Consider the following 15,798-nt stretch of genomic DNA (forward strand, 5'->3'; position numbering starts at 1 on the left):
AAGTGGTAGTTCAACCTTAGGTTAAGAAGTTTGTCAAATTTCAAGAAAAACAAAAAAGTCTTTCGGAAGATATGGGACCCGAAATACCCCTTGGTAGCACTTTCCTGTGAAATATCAAATCTCCAACTTTTTACTAAAATTTTTTAATATCATTGCACATTTGTATATTATATGTATCTTGACAATATATATATTCTTTATGTTTTAGCACAAGGTTTATGATTTGATTATTTTACTACCTGTGAATTTGATTTTGTGGATCATAGTATAAGTTGTCTTTTAACCAGACCAGTCCCCTTTTGAATTACTTTTCAAGTCTTTCATGGAGCTCCTTACACCATCGTTCTATCTGTAATTAAATTTAAGAAAATTAACTAGTTAGTATAAACTGCATACTGTTTTATGTTAGGAAAGAAATATATTTAAATTTATGATTATTTGCAACTCATTTTAATTTCATATTTAGTAGAAAATTTCATATTTAGAAGATTTCATATTATTCATTGATAATTTAATTGTTGATTCCATGTTGATTCACACCCTTTTCCTTGAGTTTAATTTAACACCCACCCACTTCCTTTACTCTAATTTTCAGATAAGGCATAAATCCTGGTGTAAATCCTTGACCTGCACTGACTCCGAACAATTTCGTACACTTTTCTGTAACATCTCAAAGTCCCAAAAGATTAGATGACAAATAAAACAGTTTCTCAATTTTTTTTGAAAATTTCCTAAAAAATCACTAGAAAAGCTCAAAAAATTTGAGAAATCGAACCTATTTATAAGATATATCCAGATGATACAATGAAAAAGTTTTCGAACGATACTTCACATGAAAGCAGCAGTGATTACGATGACGACTGGTTCTCTGATGAATTTTAATTGTTACGTAGCTTATTTGGTACATGACAGGGTAAATCGCAGCTCGAATGACATCGATTGAGGCATTCAAAAATAGTTAAAGTTAGCTAGGTTTTACAAATATCAAAAACGAAGATTACTCCGATTAGGCGAGGCCAATCTAATTTGTTGTTTAACGGGCCGAGCTACCCAAAATAGAGGGTCGGTTGGTCAGCGAAAAAATAAAAATGAAAGTAGAATTTCACCTCTGAAATCTCCTTAAAGGCAGCATAACTACCAGATCTTGACAAAAATACAAAATAGAAAATAAAAAGACACAAAAAGCTCAAATCCATGGATGAAATGAAACATTGAGCATAAAATTCTCAAAACCTTGGAAAAACTATCAAAAATTTGAAAATTTAGCAGCAGGTAATGGAAATAAAAATAGTAGTAAATTAATTTTATCTTCATTTCCAGTTTTGGAATTTCAGGACTGGTCGGGCTAATCAGCAACTAATCAAATTGGTCTCTCCTTACGGAATGTTAAACTTTTTAATATCAATTTAAATATTAGAATCAGAAAATTTGCATAGGATAACAGGTTTCCAGGCTAATTAGAATATTAATTTCCCCTAAGTGTGTCATGTTACATATTGTAGGAAGCTTTGTCAATGCTGATTCAGAAAAACTTCACAAACCATCTATGGAAATGAAGCGTAATTTGCAACATTATAGCAGAATTGCGAGGACCAACAAAACAAATCTATTTTTTAAATGCACCAGAACAATCATTGATTATGCAAGGGAAAATATATTTTTACAAAATCCTACCAACTATGTCTAGAGCTAGAAACCTTAGAAGTCCTTTGCCATAGGCATGCTTGTGAACTACTCAATTGAATACTCATGTGAACGCTATCATTCTTTTAGAATTATAATTCTCATCCTTTGAGTATGTCTTGAAAAAGCGGACAAAAGCTTATATAAAAAATAATCCTCATAATTTACATCAGGGACGCAATTTTATGCCCTTTCATATTTCATATTTAAATATGCATTTTCAAATGGGATTATACAAGCTAAGAATTGTCATAATTATGTCGACATTACGCTTTTAATTATGATTGTTTCTTTATTGACTCTTTAAGTGCCAATGTCGTATATATCAGACATGTAGGAGTCTCCTGTAATGCCCAGTTTGAGTTAGAAATCGTCATTTTTGGTTTAACTTGTATGAATTGGATTGGACTTCATGGTCAAGCAAAAAAAAAAATCAAAAGTGAGTCTTTCCAGCGAGATTTTTAGCCAAAAAGTAAAAAAAAAAAAAAAATTACAAAAATTATAAGATTTTGACCGTCTTTCGACCATTTTTGGTCAACGAACGATCCAAGAGCCACCTCTTGTCTACGATGCTGTTAAATCTAGCCCGGGGTCCAGCTTTTTTATAGACTGGATGGCCCAATTAAGTGAACCGGTATTATGTGGTAAGATGCTTTTGCCAGGTAAAAAAAGAATGAAAATATGGGATTCAGAATCTGTTTGTTTCTCATTCTTAAATACTTGAGACAAACCAAAGAAAAATAATATCCGATAATAAATATTAAAGGAAAAACGTTCTTTCAAGTAGCTTCTTGCTTTTTTTGAACAACAACATTTTTGTCGGACTTGTTTTTTTGGAGATTTATCAGATAAACAACGTAAACAAAACATAAAACAAACCAAACAGAAAGAATATCCGATTGTAGGCAGTGGAATCACGTTTATCATTCAGCAGCATCTTTTGCTTTCGCTTCTTGATACTTGTTTGTAAGAGTGCGAATACACGATTTGACGGTCTCCCATGATCGATCTTTCAATTCGAACTAGAATGGGAAATCTAATTTCTTCGAATTACAGAAAGATTCGAATTGTGGAAATTATTTTACAAAGGTTTCTCCTTTGTGGTGTTTCAAAATTAGTTTGAATTTACGAGTCTGTAATTACGTCATATACTCGAGAAATTGCAATGAAAGAGGCAAATTAGCGTTCAGCTATTTGTGTTCGGCAAAGAAAAAAACTTTTGCAATTTAAAGTTAAAAAAATTACATTCACAGAGGTGAACTTAAAAGAATGATGAAAGAGTTTGTGAACATCAAGGGAAATACTGTAGTCGGGTACCAAATACTTTAATGGGATAAACTTTTGCAGAGATTAAATTTCGTGAATTTCGCGGATTTGGGTGTCATCCGCGAAAATCAGCAAAATTAAGTCCCGATGAAAATTTGGAAAGGCCTCATCCGTGAAATATTTCTAAACAGAACTCAAAATATGTCAAATAAATACTATTTTAATGGCAAAGAGGCGCAATTATGTGTATTTCAACAACCAATATGCATGATTTGACAGTAAAAGTCACAAAATCGAGAAAATTTTGCCTCCCAATAGTGCCACCCGCGAAATTAAGTCCCCGCAAAATTTTTGAATTTCGCGAATAGGCCCAACCGTGAAATTTAGTCCCCGCGCAAGTTTATCCCATTACAGTAAGCGTCGCCCCGCTAATCAATTTATCGAAATTTTTTCTATTAATTTTGGGGGAAATGTTTTTGAAAGTTTCCTCTTTTGCCCTAATTCTACTGTCCTTTAAAAAAAATTTCCCACGCAGGACAATACGCGGGTTGCAAAATTATATCAATGCAGCCAAAACATGATTACTCGAAAAAGCAAAGTTCCCTGATTTTATTCCCATGTTACTTGCCTTACAACTTACAGCACTTTTTCCAACTCCCCCACTTATCAACTTTTGAGACCCCCCCCCCCCCCCAGGTGTCCACATACATTTGAGAAAGTTTCCAAGAAAAAATATCTCAAAACTCTTTATAGTAGGGGGAACCCTTGAAAACCGTGTTTTTCAGCCCGAAACAGCTATTTTGTCCAGTTTTTGCGCTTTTTGAAGCTCAATATCTCGAGTTAGGTACTGAAATCACCTATACTTGCAATTTATCTCTAATCCTAATTTTTTAAGAGCTTTCCAAAAATATACAACAGGTCTCCGTTTTCTCGAGCTAAAATTTTCATTAATTTTTAACCCTATGATTTTTGCCTGAGTCCGTCATATTTGTCCGAAAATCACACCAAAGTGTCCGAAGAAAAATTGGAAACATCGTAATTTCGATTCCCTTACCACTTAGCTTTCCAAAAATGTATAATGTAATGTAATGCATGGTCTTTATGAAAAGAAAAGTGGATAATGACGGAAACTAGTCCTTTTGAACTAGTAAGCTGAGTTTGGCTAAGATATGCAGAGAGTTCAATTGATCAACAATTTACAATGCAGGGACAAGGAGCAACCGAAAACTGGAAAGGCTAAAAATGAGTTTTGACCTTTTGTATTTACATAGAGTTGCAATACTTCTTTCTTTTTTCTTGATATCAAAATTGGAATGCCAGATAAATTTCAACTTTATTTTAACATGGAGGGAAAAGAAATTGTATAACGAACAAAATGCTTTCTCTCTTATTTGGAATGCAGATTTTGAACGAAGACCTAATAGTAGAGAGCATCCGATTTTGAGGTTAGGACCCTAAACCCGAATTTTCTTAAATTTTGGGAAGCTTGTTAGGATTAGCCTTTCAAGAGTCAAGAAATTGGATTTAGCTGTTTTTACGACCCTTCTTTAGTGATTTACAACCCTAATTGGTCCTTTTATTTCTAATTACTTCAAAATGCCGCCAAAATTAAATTTTATTAAAATATTATCTCAGTGAAAAACCATTATTCAACATTCGACACTCTAAAATCTTTCGTTTTCGGACAAAAGTGACGTCGGAAAAAAAGACTTCCAAATTGTAAATTTATTTTATAGATTCGGACTATTTCACTGTCGGACTAGAAAGTGTCGGACTAGTGACATGCACCCTTTTCGACAGAACCAAGCCTCAGGAGAAAAATATTTTTTTGCGGATTGATTCTTTCCAATGTATCCTTTTCTAACCTAGAATTGCATATAACTTTCAACATTACTGGCTTTTTCGACAGAACCAAGCCTCAAGGAGAAAATATTTTTTTTGCGTATTGATTCTTTCCAATTATGCCCTTTTGGCGTAGAAAGTCTTTGATTGACTTATTTCGAGAATATGATAACTCGGTAAAAACTACGGATCGATATTTCAAAAAGCGGGTGGCGACTACCCGTAGATAATATTTAAAGAACGCGAGTTATCATGTTATAAGAAATATATCATCATACCCGATTCAAACTATTTTGCTGACCGACGGCGTTTCTGTACAATTGACTTGAAATAGAAAAGTTCTATACTGTAGTTGCTTTCAATTAGCCTCCGAAAATCATAAGCCAATTTTATTGATTAGAATAGCAGAGAAATGCCCATTTTGAAAATTGATCAGATACTGTTGAACACGATGTAAACTATTGAAAGAATATTATGCACAAACAATATTATAGAGAATTTATAAAAGGCTACCAAAAATCACAAGAAGTAATCCGAAAATGTATTTATCTTGCACACATTTATGGAAAAATTTACACCACGGTCAAAAGTTTAAATGAGACAGTATATTCTTTCAGAAATAATTTTTCTTTTTCAGTAAGTAATGTATAAAATCCTCCATTGTTACAATTCCGGTAGTAAGACTCTTCGAGCACGGGTTTTGATGTTCAGATCTGTAAATATAAAAAATAATACTACATAAGTCAGTAAGCCCTTACTTAGAGCTTGTACATTGGATTTCAACTTTGGCAGGAGCAAATATGTGACTCCCCAAGCGATTTGGAGTACACAAAAGTCCGATCGGTCTAATGACCGTTCCTCTTTGGCCTCTATTGGACCGGTCTTTTTACCGCTAAGGCCGTTCCAATATCGAATGAGGCCGATGCATGGCCTATCATGAAAAGCGGCCATAACGAAGAGACTTTGAGGCCGCTAAAGGGGCCCGAGCGGTCCAATGCCCGGTACGCTTCGTCCCGATGGCCGCTATTGATTTCTTTACTTATATATTTACTTTTACTTAGCCTCGTTTTCGAAAATGTAAACATTGAGTTCGTTTCTTGGAAAACGAATTGCCGTGTGTTGTGAAATTGGAAACTGAGATTTTCTTCTTGCACTTCTAAATCATTTGGATTTTATTTTGATATGGTAGAAATTTTTAACAACTTGGAAATTCGTGGACATTTGACATTCCATGGGAAAAGGATCACTTTCGCTCGCAACACTTTATCGGATACATAGGTCTATCGATAGACTTTTATCATAAGAATTTAATGATCCCAAATAAGCGATTGAAAATTAGTGATAGGAGCTTTATCTATAAAAGTTTAACAATAAATGATCCACGAAAGTTTAGCGATAGAAACTAATCGAAAACGATAACAAAATTAGCAATAGAAAATTAGCGATAAAAATTTATCGATACAACTTAGAAGTCATTGTAGTGTTTTTAAGTGTCCGAATTTTTATAAACAAAAATGTCTAAAGACAGACTAGGTTGCACGAGTACGTCAACAGACTTTTTAAGAAACAGAACACCCCTATCTCTTAACCAGAACTTTTATTGAGCCGATCTATTTGTAACAAAAGCATAGCTGTTTTCTTCATAAATTTCACTAGAGTTTCTTATGCATACTTTTACCGACTTGTTTTTCTTCGTATGTTTTAACAAGAATAGTCAACAAATATAAAACTCTTTTTCCACATTGCTTTCACAAGCATCTCTCGTGCTTAGTTTTCTGAATTTGGTTTTTTTTAGCGTTTAAATGCGTCTGTTATGCTTAGTTTTATCAACTCGCTTTCTCCGTAATTTTCACGATCGTCTCTTATGCTTAGTTTTATCAACTCGCTTTCTTCGTAATTTTCACGAGCGTCTCTTCCTTATCGATACAAGATAGATAATTTTACTATCGATACACCTTTTCAACATATCTTAATCATATATGGCTCATATTGAAAGATTTTAAAATGCTAAACGTTATTGACGTCTCCTCAATTCTACTTTTTGAAAAAGATTGTACTTTTGAGGATTGAGTAGTTTCTTAGAACCAGACTTTTTTGGACCGGACGGCTTGCTTTGACGCTCTCTAAACGATCCATTTTGGCGTTTTGGCAGGGGGCCACGCCTCCCCAGGTGGAGTTTTGAACGCCCAACTCTTAAAATTACCCTAAAATGCGCTTTAAATTGCACCCAAAGACCAGAAATAGCTTGAAAAATTATGATTTTTTTTGCTCCCTTCGCTCGCAATTAAGTTATAAGACGATTTTTGAAGGGAGATCTAACTGCGCTCCACGACCAAAACATCGGTGAAAACAATATTCAAAACAAAAACTCACAATTTTTTTCTTGCTTCATTCGCACGCACTAGCTTCCTTCAATTTTTTGATCTAGAGATAGTATTAAATTTGTATCCGTTACTTTCTACTATTCGACATTCTATCACTCGATAAGCTCCCATTTTCGATGAAAGTTCGAGGTTCCTTGATGGTTTTCCGTTTTCTTATTCAATTTTGAGCATCTTGCTAAACTTTTGGTCAAATTTAAGCTCTGTTTTGAAAAAGATTTTGGCTCGCGTCAAACAGAGTTAACTTTTTCCACTGACTAATAGAGAAGCATGACCATGGCTGTGTTTTTTGTTCAAAGTCGTTATACTGTAATTGGCTTTACTCAATCCATCTCGATGAGCAATGTCGCAATTTTTTCTTGCTCGCTTCGCTCGCATTTCCTAATGTTTCTAAAATGACCTGAATTTTAACTTAAATTTTTGCTATACGAATGCAACCAAAATATGGGCGCCAGAATAAGCATACAAGGTGCCTTAAGCCAAAATTATACTTTTGCCTGCCCATCCTTGATCTACCCACCACGCTACTGTTTGGTAATCGTCATAGAGACTTTGGATGGTGACAAACCCAACCTTTATCGTCCACACATACCCAGCACCCATATTTGCCTGAGTACCTCCGGGAGATAAGTACCTGAACAATTGGGAAAAATTGATCGGTATCGGTATATCGGTAATTGAGAGAAAAAGTGATCGGTATATCGGTATTACGAAGGCCCGTACGCCCCCCACTTTCTAGGGCTTGTGATTTCAGGACAAAATAGAGAAGTCGAGGACACTTCTTTTGTCATCACTGATTTCGTTACTTTTGTTATTTACATTTTGATATTTTTCCTCGCTTTCGTTAGTATCTATAATCAAAGAAGAGATATTTCTTCAGGAAAAAGAAAGGTACAAAGGCTTTAAACAAATTCCTGGAGTGATATACATTCTACACTGCCCTCTCAAAAAGACAAATAAACGTAAACAAAAAAAAACTGATATAAGAATTTCAATATAACGTTTTTGACTAGAATGTGATTTTATATGAGAGTAGGAAGCATATGAGGTTCTGCCGAAAAATAAGAACAAGCGGAGTCCAGAGAGGTCGATTACTTTTTGAGTTTGAGTTTTTGATTGCCGTTGCCTCCCCAACCCAAAATGTATAAAACATTCTGTTATCTTTGCTTTCTTGATATAAGTTTTGCGCTGGATATGTATATAATGGATGGAATTTTCAACCCTTTTTCACAAAACAATTGTCATACCTGTTCCAAAGATCTCATCCTCAGTTACGGCTGGACCCAATGATTGGAAATTTCTTATAGACGAGCTTGAAGACGGTTCATTTGGTTTCCTAAACAAGAGAAGTGGTTTAAAATGCTGAACCTCAATTTTTAGATTTAGGAGTTATGCATATATTCTTGTGAAAAGGAAAGCTTATTAGTGTTAGCCCTATGCTATTTGGTAGTATAAAGGATAGTGTAAAATAAATTGTACTGTAATAAATTAGACTAACTCCCATGAAAAAATTCTAATACCAGATTAACATAGCTTTGAAAGGAAACAGAGGGAACATTTCTATATCTAGGTGTGTTTGTTGGTTTGGAGTGAAATCAACAATCATAGACAACATTAAAAAAGGCTCCTCTTGTAGTTTTGTCATTACATTAGAATCGTAGAGATCCTGTTATTCCAATAAACGTTGCGTGAAAAGAAGACAAAACTTATTAGACTTCCAAAAAGGTGAAAAGATCAAATACCAATCAACACTGAATCAACGCTGCAGTTCATGGACTGAATTGAAAATTGACAGTACCTTTTAGCATAATATTCCTTCTTCGTCATACCGGCGTGGTAGATTTTTAAATGTCGGGTAAGATCCGTTTGAGGTTGCATATAGTGTATGCAACCTTTTAGGCTACATAGCTCAATTTCCTACTTTTCATATACGATTTACCCTTATTTTTCTGTATGACACTACTGAGTTGTGACGGAGGTAATTTTGCATGAGATACCAAGGTCATATTATGAGCTCGCTCAAGGTGTCTCTTTAAATCCTTTATAAGTTTATGCACCGCATTTGCCACACGGTGTATCTAAGGGCTGATTCTTTGAGCTCTTCTCTCTTTCTGGCTAAAATTTTGATTCGGGTGTATCTATAACAACGAGAACCAAATCAACGGGTCTAGGTTTTTTCGTATAGGTTTTCGAAAAAAAGAGGCTATTATACGATACAGTGTACAAGAAAAAACAGAATTTGAATTATTCAAGTTTCATTTACGAATCGTCAGCTATCAAATGAAAAATGACAAATGCTATCATTTTTATGTTGAAAAATTGATCGTAAAAAATGTTTAATTGAAATGAATCCCTAGGGTCATAAAATATACAAATACAAATTCTCTACAGACGTTCTATATGCGTGAAGGTCAATCTTTAGACTTATAATTTGCTCATAAAAATTTATTTTGATGACGGCATTTAGAAACCAGTTCAGTTCTTTTGTTCAGGAGTTCTTTTTTGACGAGGTTAATTCAAAATTTCGTATTTTTCATAAAGACATAAATTGCAAGATTTGGACACGTATGATTTTATCTCTTTAACGATCAACCATTTAAAATTGGGAGTTTTTCCAGCGGATTTTAGGTCACATGCATAAGTTGAAAGTGTTTTGCTATTTTTGTATTTTTGGTTCCGAGTTGTGGCAATATGTTCATTGATTCTGGTTTTAATTTGACGCTCAGTTAAACCGATTTAAGCTTTTGTGGGTGTGTTTTGTGCTGTGATGATACATTTTGTAGACAACGGAAGATTTTCTACAATCTCCTTGAAGTGGACATTCATCTTTGTTTCGGCAGTTGCATGGGTTTTTTGGTTGAAGTTAGACTTTTGTTGTGGCCTTTAATTATCCTTCCCATGTTCGGTGTGCAGCTATAACTGACCTTTACATTATCTCGGTTGAATAGTTTTCGCAAGTTCTCGTCTTCGGAGAAATGTTTATCAATTAGTTGTAAGAACATCTTGGCGATATTTGAAGATACGTCTTTGTTGAAAGGTGGGTTAAATTAAATAGGTCTTTTATATCCTATAGGTTCCATTTAACAGGTTCCATGAAACATTGTTTGCTCATTACGTCAAAAAGAGATCTGGAAAATTGGTCTGTAAAATCTTATCAGCAACGAAATGCTACCAAATTACCTTTAAATCGTTATTGCATGGATAATATCAAAGTCTCTCGGAAAATTTCGCTTTCAACAAAAAGTAGTGTATAGTATAATAAGAATTTTAACAATTTGCAAAGGTTTTATCGGCTCCAAACAATGGAAGGCTTACGTCAGTAGAAAAATAGAATTTTGAGCACTTTGAGCACTTTGAGCATTTTGAGCACTTTGAGCACCAAAAACAACCAAAACGGATCTTCAATTGAATCTGTGTATGCTGCCACAACTTCCATCGGATTTATGGCAGTAAGATCTATAAATTAGGAAAACAAAAGAAAAAGGCTTCTATCGAAGAAGTATCGAATAAGTAGTCTTCCAGTTTCGACTTTTCAGTTTATAATATATGTTAAGAAATTCAGTAAATTGTTGTCCAACTATTCGATATTCACAGAGATAAACGGACGATAAACGGTATATGTATTTCGTCCTTGTTAGGACCTGTCAGCACTTCATAGTTCACTTTGGCTAGCAAGTTCAAAAAACACTTATCAATACCCTGGGTCACTTCGTTATGGAGGAGAGACCGCGATATCATCAGGGCCTACCAGAGATAAAGAAGCGGCCTTGTCTCCAAACGACCCAAAGTGAACCCCATAAAGATATGAAACTCTATAGACTAAGAATGGATCAGAGGCCCATAATAGATATAAACTGTGAATCGAAAAAAAATAGGAACAAAACTACAGGGATGGCTACCCCTATGTGCATAGAATAAGTAATTTAGTATCTCAGAAGTTTCCACCCTCGACTCCATGGCTTATCTAACTCCCTTACGCTATTGATGATTCTGATGGACGCGTTGACGGGAGATATAAGCCCTGGTGCACTTTAAAAACGAAAGTACTTTTAGGCATGTACGCGAAACGTATGTCGATTAGCATAATCCCGCCATTTTACAAATTCCGAGAATTTGAAAAAATCAAAACAAGCTAAATATGTAATGAATGGCTGATGTAAATAGTAAATTTAAAAGTCAAAGACAGATTCTCAACATGAAGAAGTTGAAGTATGAAGAACTCTTGGCAAACCAATCAATTGACAAAATTGCAAAATGTCATTTAAATGAAACTTGATTGGCAGAGAAAGATACTACGAGACCTTGATAAGCAGTCTATCCCTGCACTGAGCGAACTGGAACTGCTTGTAAAACGATTTTTTACAGAAAGACAAATGGAAAATAGTTTAAAGATTCACTCGAAAAGACCCTCTGCTGTCCACATATAATTGTTTTTTGCTTGAACTGATTTCCAACAGCAATCTTGCATGTTTCTTTATAATCTGATCACTCCGTGATGAATGACTGACTGATGTTTATACATTTTGACATCTATCTTGTCCATGACCATGGGCATCAGGAGTATGAAAAAGAAAAAAGCATACATCTCCAGTGATTGCTTGACTGGTAGTCAAAATGAACTGATCGGTGAAGAAGCTTTTTCAGAAAAACTTGAGACTACGTACAATACAAACTCACTGCAAAAATGTTCTGGTTATGGTTTATACAATTAAAAGCTTGGCAATTATGTGAACAATTCTAATCAACTGATGAATGTGTAAAAGCAAGAAACTTCAAGTATTGAAAAAGAAATAAATCTGTTTCTTTAATGTTTACCATGAAACAATTCTTTAAACATATCCTATTACCAGACTGAAAATTTATTTATATTGACCGTAAATGTCAAAAAGTATACAAACTAGTATGGTACAGTGTGTATATTGGACTGAATTTGACAAAAAATGTTGAAGCTGGACCTGGAAGTAGTTTTTTTATCGGGATAAAATTTATGCAAACATATAACAAATCTGTCATCTAGATTATCAATTATGACATGTTAGACTTTTTTTGGATTTCAGTTGAATTTATTCTGACCTAAAGATTATGTTTCACTGTCGTCATCATGTTCTGATTTGCTACATAACAAAATTTTTGGAAAGTTTTCCATAGAGTCTTCAGTTTTTAGCCTATTTTGAGGATAAAATCAAATACAGTAGGAATACAGTCTAAAGTAACATTGACAGATTTTTTTTCATAAGCTGTATTAAGTGTCAAATTTTATTATTTTATAGATGAATATTTCTGGACATTGTTTCAAAAGATAGCAATCAACTACATTTTGGTCAAAATTCCAGAATAGAACTTTAAGATTATATATGTCTTTTCAGTTCAAGTTCTGTTATTTTGATACAAAATGATTGAGAAATTTACTACAAAAAATTGAATACATATCTCTGCTTTTTTTTTTGTAAATGTCACATTTTCTTTGGAGCAAAGCTGTTTCATTTTAAAGCATCTGATACTTTGAAGCTGAAAGGACTGATAAAACAAGATTAATTTTTGGAACTTTTTTCAATCAAAAATTAGGAACCATTAAAAGGCAAAAATAAAATTTGGAATTATTGTACTTTACCTTCACTGTTCTCGAGACTTGACAAAATTGATAATAATACCTTGAAGGAAGAAATTTTGGCAGGAATTTAATTTGGCGGGTGGTTGAAAAAGTTTTTTCAGAGGAATTTAAATTTGGCGGATTGCTAGAAAAAAGAAATTAGGCGAGAATTTAATTTGGCGGTTGAAGGAAATTTTTGGCCAAAAATTGTTACCAAATAAGCAAAAACCTGTTTTTAAGGCCTGAAATAGCACAAATTTGGAAAATACACGAGATAAATTAAATTTGGCGGGAATTTAATTTGACGTATGGCGGAATTCCTGGTAAATCCCCAAATTTTATTTACGTCATAATTTATTCCTTTAAGGTAATCCTTGATTACAATCGACCTCTTTTTAATATTGAAATTCAACAAAATCTAATATTATTTTCATTTCCCATGAACATTTTTCATAGGACCAGTAAATATTTCTAACTTTTTTTGTTAATTGAATAAAACGAAATGTTCCAAGTTTATTAAAGTTTCATGTAAAATGTATTCCTGCAGATTTCTTTTGATCATCTGCCAAATCTCTAAAAAACTTATTACGCCATGTTTTTATTATCAAAACCCTGAGTTGAAAATCGTTTAAAGATTCACAAGAAAAATCTTAAAAATGGCACGTATAAAGATTCACACAAGAATATCAAATTCATTTTACTAGTCAGAAAACTCTTATTAATTAGAATTTAATTCCAAACTCTATACAATGATTCATAGCTAGCATTAAAATTTCATAAAATTTCAAATTTTACATAATTCAATGTGTTCTCTAAATAAATAAATAAATTCTTAATGAATGATGATATAGTAACAGAACAAAATTCACCAAAATTAGTTATCGCCAAAATTGAAAGAATTGCTTCCTCACCATGCCTCACCATAATAAAGGCCCCTAATAAGTTCTTGCCAGAATTAAAATTTCCAGTGATTTTCCTAAGGCGCCATCCACATAGTATGTACGCACTAAGGGGGAGAGGGGGTGTCTTCTCAAAAGCATATGCTTGCGTACAGAGGGGAAGGGAGAGGGTCGAAAGAGAAAGTAAGTACGCAGAAAAAAAACTCACAGCCCTTTTTTTGCTTGTAAAATTGGTTGAAAGAGAATAAAAAGAGAATTATTATTCGCTTGTTCCTTACAAAATATCAGCTGTTTCTCTCTCATAGAAAAAGGGGAAAACCCAAGCCTTTTGAATTTGATTTTTTTTCAGCCAGGGGGGGGGGTGTGAATGAAAAAGTACGTACTCACCAGGGGGTATAGCTATTTGCATCTGCTTGCCTATAGGGGGAGGGGTATATATATACTCAATTTTTGACATTTTAGTGGGTACGTACTATGTGGACGGCCCCTAAGTAACCCCAAAGTTCTAATTTGAAACAATAATTTTTTTAGCATAAAAGAACCACTTTATATACTGAGCTATTTGCCCAAATTAGTTTTTGGCAAAATTAAAAATTGCATTTCTCTTCAAAACCACATTTATAAAAAATTCCAATTTTATTTAGCTCCTTGCCAAAATAAGTTCTCTCCAAAGTAATTGTATTCCCCAAATTCTTATTTTCTCGCAATTTTTGCCTCTTGCTGATTTCACCATTTTATCTCCATTTGTCCCTTTTCGTTAAATAATTGTTTTTCAGTGAAGTGAAAGTAACAAAGATCAAGCATTTTCACTCTTAATTGTTACACAGTCCATAAAGTGTCCATCAATCTTTTCTTTCTTATTATTTAAACCAGTTAAACATCATAACAGTGGGCCAAATGTTTTAAAATTAACTTCAACTGACACTCATGACTGAGCAATGCATTTAGTTATTTAGCATCCTGGAAAACCAGGGCTAACAAATAGTGCAATCTCTCAGAGTTTTTATAGCTCATGCTTATTCCAATCAGCCAATTACAATTAGTCACAAAAGCAAGATGCAATGATGATGTTGAGGACATGATACTTTTCATGTTTTTACACACAAAAACATTATATGTTGTTGCACAAAAATCTGATTGAATTCATCCTACTCTGGCTACTGTCACTGTCGTTCATCATTCCCAGCTGTGGTGACATGATATGGGTGGACAATTGGAGTTTACGTTCTTGAGGCTGGATATAAAAATTATATCGGCTACTTTTTGGATGAGCAGAGTCAGCAGCAAAGCATTAGAGCTGTTGAAAATATTTTATTTATTTTTCACATAATCTAAAAGTGAGAAAGAAAGCAATAATTTCAAGGTTGAAATTTCTTTAGATTTTGCTGAGTGTGTTTAAAGCCAGTTTAATTTATAGTTTTAACTGTTTAAGACCAGTTCACAGCAATTTAAAAAACAGTAATTGGAAGTTGAGACTTATTGCAAGGCTACTGATTTATTTTGAGCCAGTAAAAAAACATTAAAAGACAGAGGAAAGTCATTCTCTATTCCAAACAACAAACACAGTCATTTTCTACTTGCATTTCCCTTCCAAATGTCCAAATCAACATTATTTTCTTTTCCCATGCCAAATGGTCATACGGAGAAGAACTATTTACAGCATTTTGATATAAATTTTAGTTTAGTAAGTGTGCTCGCAGCTCGGCTGTACTTGTCTTCGCAACATATTGCCCACACTCAAGCTGCCAGAGTCCAAAGGTCGAAAAATATCAAGATTCTTGATATTTTCTCTTCTAAAGTACCAGGGCCCTAAACGATTCCTCCAATTATACGGTACTGGCCTCTTTAAGTCGCAGAATCGTTTATCGGCCCTGGCTCGCGAGGGGTGCTTAATAATATCTACATGTTTTGTTTTTTATAAGCATTGCACTTATAAGCATATCTAGGCTCAGATATGGGGAAAAATTAAGCATATGGAAAGCATTACTTGAGCCTACGAAAAATGTTTTTTTCCTGATTTTGACTTTTTTTGGCTGGAATTTTACGGATTTTCAGTATTTCCCTAAATTTATGCTTTAGATTTAAGCATCTCCTCAAGCATTTTTCAGCCTTGCTATCGACCTAAGCATCTCTGAGC

The sequence above is a fragment of the Clytia hemisphaerica genome, unplaced genomic scaffold (genome assembly GCF_902728285.1).
Source record: "Clytia hemisphaerica strain Z4C2 unplaced genomic scaffold, Clytia hemisphaerica genome assembly, whole genome shotgun sequence".
NCBI lineage: Eukaryota > Metazoa > Cnidaria > Hydrozoa > Leptothecata > Clytiidae > Clytia > Clytia hemisphaerica.